Here is a 3,392-nt window from a genome sequence, read left to right on the forward strand (position 1 = left end):
AAAGGCAGAAGGCAGACTAGAAAAGACAGGCAATTACTATACTGTTCTGTTTGGAGAAAATCTGTGTGGATAGAAGGGGGATGGTCATCTCTGAAAAGCAAAGACAGCTGGCAATACCTGCCTAAGCATCTCCAAGGGAAGGAGTCTGATCTAAGCACACTTGTTCAGATGAGCCTTATAATAAGCACTCATTAAATGACAGTCATTACTTTTGTTAAGAAGGTTTTCTTAGGTACCCTTAACTGAAAAACACTTTTTGACATTAGGTAACTCCTGTTCTATTTTCATGCTTCATAAATAACCCTCTCATCCTTTGACTTTATACAAGAAGTGTCTTGGGCTTCCCTGGTGGCTCAGATGGAAAAGAATCTACCTGCAATGCAGGCGACTGGGTTCCATCACTGGATTGGAAAGATCCTCTGGAGAAAGTAATGGCTACCTACTCCAGTATTCTTGCCTGGAGAATCCCATGGACAGAGGAGCCTGGGGGGCTACAGTCCACAAGGCTGAAAGAGTCGGACATGACTGACGTAACTCAGCACGCACGCAGAGAGTGTTCACAGCCCGTAAAGTGCTGGTCAGCCTGGGATGAGCTCAGGTTCACTACACTAGTGTTTCTTCTTGTGAATTAATATTGACAATATGGACTTTTGGAGCACTGTTTCTGTATGCTTTTTTTTTTTTTCACTGGAAAATAATTTTATTGAGATTCTACCAGCTGTACTGTTCTATTAGGCCCCTTCTTCCTTGGCAATTCGGTCCTTCTTAAGTGGTCCCATAAAGGCTTTCTTCTCCTCCACAGTCTGGAAGCGACCATGACCAAATTTGGAGGTGGTGTCAATAAATTTGAGGTCGATCTTCTCCAGGGCCCGGCGTTTGGTCTGCACCAGCAAGGACTTGCGCAGAGTGAGCACTCGCTTCTTGGTTCCCACCACACAGCCTTTGAGCATGACGAAGTCATTGGTCACCTCACCGTAGTGGACAAAGCCGCCCAGAGGGTTGATGCTCTTGTCAGACAGATCGTAATCAGTAGAAGCATTGTTCTTGATCAGTTTGCCGTCCTTGATGAGGTAGCCCTGACCAATCTTGTAGATCTTCTTGTTGATCTCAGTGCGGTGATGGTAGCCTTTTTGCCCAGCCCGAGCCACAGAGAAGGCCACCCGGGCGGGATGCCACACCCCAATACAGGCAACCTTGTGCAGCCCTTGGTGGGTCTTACGGGGTAGCTTCTTGGTGTGCCAACGGCTGGTGACCCCTTTGTAGCCTTTGCCCTTGGTCACCCCAATGACATCAATCATCTCATCCTGGCCAAATACTTGGTTGACAGGGACCTGCTGCTCAAGCCTCTCGCGGGCCCAGTCCAGTTTTTCAGCCACAGTGCCTCCGTTCACCTGGATCTCCATGAGGTGGGCCTTCTTCTGGCGCAGAGGAAGCAGGCACATCTGGGTGTGGGCAATGAATGACACGGATGACCTGACAGTACTTCTTCATGCTGCTGAAGTCCCTCTCCAGTTGCTTCTTGCCATCTACGTCCTGCCACTTCTTGCAGTATTTGGTGAAGGCCTTCTTCTTAGATTTATGCCAGTTCTTGTAGAAGCGCCTTTTGCACTCGTCACTGATATGCTCAGCAAAGATGGTCTTAAAGGTCCGGAGGCCTCGGGGTGTTTCCACGTAGCCCACGATGCCCACAATCACCATGGGCGGAGTCTCCACGATGGTCACAGCCTCCACAACTTCCTTCTTGTTCACCTTGGACCCTGGCCTATCGACCTCCCTCACAATGTGGGTCATGCCAGCCTTGTAGCCGAGGAAGGCGGTAAGGTGCACGGGCTTGGAAGAGTCATCCTTGGGGAAGCTCTTCACCTTCCCGCGGTGCCGGCTGCTGCGCTTCCGAGGCAGGAAGCCCAGGGACCCGTGCCTGGGAGCGGAGAACTTTCTGTGAGACATACCGCCATCGGAAGCTGCCGGTAGAGTCTGTATGCTTTTAAAAGAAAGCCTGCCTCAGAGGAGAGAACGTCTCCCAGTGTGAATTAGGGCAGTGTTCTCTGGAAACAAACCACTAGGGTCCAATTCCTGGTTTATACTATCTCTGTTACCTTGGGCAAACTATGCAATCCTTTATGCCTCAGTTTCGGTTATTTGTAAGATAGGAAAAATAATAGTACCTACCTCCAAAAGTATTCATAAGAATAAAATGAGATAATGCACAAGAGCTGGCACATAATAAAGCCTCAATAAATATTAGCTTTTAAGTTCAGATTCTTGAGCTTGCTAGGCTAGGACCAAACCCTGGAGTTTTGGAAATAATCAAGGTAAATGCTGCCTAGTCCTTGGGCCTAACTCTCTGAGGTGACATTTTCCGCTTGTCTGTGGGATCGCCTTGACATTTAAAACAAGTCAGTCATGTGGTCTCAGATATTTGTTCATTCAACATTTCTGGCAACCTTAAGAGAAAAGAACCATATTCCCATTTTACAGATGAGGAGACTGAAGTGTAGCGAGGCTAAGTAATTTGCCCGAGTAAATGGTGGCCTTCACTCAGAGAACGACCTTTTATTCACTTGTTAAACTACCTCTTCTTTCTCAAAGAGAATGGCTATTTTTCAGTGAGAAAAATTTTGAAAACTCATATTTTTCTCTATGTAACAGTGCTTTAAAGTAACACTTTCTCAGTAAGCTTTGAATACACTTGTACATGTATCATGTAACTATTAAATGTGATGGGCTGGTTTATTTGCGAATAATAGCACAAGGTCGTTCCCCAGTTCTTACAAAGCAGGCACCACAGAGCATGCCTGGAGCTGTGCTTCTCGCTTCCCAATTTTCAAAATTGTCCTATGTATTCTCATGTTTCAAAAAAACCCCCAAAAGGTAGAAAGAATAACTCTATAAAGGCACTTCTTCAAAACTGTCTATAACGTTGTATATGCACATGCTTATTAAGCCCCTTGGGTGCTGGCCTTGTACCTGGAACATCTAAGGCAGTAACATTAATATTTCTCTGGCCTTTTAAAAAGTATTTACAAAGAGGCTTTCTGAAGATGTTTAGCACTAATAACTGGAGCGATGAAAAGATAAACAAAGTGTTGCCAAAATCTCAGCTCTCTGTGCACCAGTGCCAAACAGAAAAACAGAGGCCGAGTTACGGAGAAGGAATGAGTGGCTTTATTACTTTGGCAGGCAAAGGGGGAACTCAGTAGGCTAGCGCCTCAAGAACTGTGTCCCCCCTCTCTGATCAGTAGGGAGAGGTTATATAGACAGGCAGGAGTATGTGATAAGGAACAAGGCAGTAACAGTCTTGTGTTTTCTTCTGCTGCTGAGATTAGGATGTGTGCAGGGTCTTAGGTGGTCTTTTAATCTTGATGAGCCTGTTTGGTCTTTTAATCTCCAGG

The 3,392-nt window shown here is 46.1% G+C and overlaps 1 pseudogene; it reads right to left on the minus strand.

Moving 5' to 3' along the window:
• Positions 1 to 708: 708 nt before the first annotated feature.
• LOC133042816 (large ribosomal subunit protein uL3-like) lies at positions 709 to 1,967 on the minus strand (annotated as a pseudogene).
• Positions 1,968 to 3,392: the final 1,425 nt, after the last annotated feature.

Source organism: Dama dama, chromosome 21 (genome assembly GCF_033118175.1).
Source record: "Dama dama isolate Ldn47 chromosome 21, ASM3311817v1, whole genome shotgun sequence".
Lineage (NCBI taxonomy): Eukaryota > Metazoa > Chordata > Mammalia > Artiodactyla > Cervidae > Dama > Dama dama.